This window comes from Pteropus vampyrus, unplaced genomic scaffold (genome assembly GCF_000151845.1).
Source record: "Pteropus vampyrus isolate Shadow unplaced genomic scaffold, Pvam_2.0 Scaffold439, whole genome shotgun sequence".
In the NCBI taxonomy this organism is placed as follows: domain Eukaryota; kingdom Metazoa; phylum Chordata; class Mammalia; order Chiroptera; family Pteropodidae; genus Pteropus; species Pteropus vampyrus.
The window spans coordinates 387009-387333 of NW_011889220.1; positions in this window are offsets into that span (position 1 = coordinate 387009).

Below are 325 nucleotides of genomic sequence, written 5' to 3' on the forward strand. Positions count from 1 at the left end.
CTGCTGGAGTCCTTCTGCGAGGCGATTTACATGCAAATTTCAATAGCAGGTGGAAAATGTTTGCATGATTCCGCTATAAATAAGAAGCACATTATACTTCCAGATTCTCTTCGGGCCCAGCTCCTGTGCGTTACCTGTGCATGTGGTTCTGTGCTGGTGATCTCGGCGGTGAAGAAAAGAATGAAGGAAAAACAGTGTTCGGACGCGCGATAAAACGCTTCCTGATTCACCTGCTGTGTTCCGTAATCTTCCGCTTCGCATTCTGCTCCCTCGTCCGTTTCGTGGAGAGGCAGGAGTTGCATATTTGTCGCGGCCTTACTCGGGT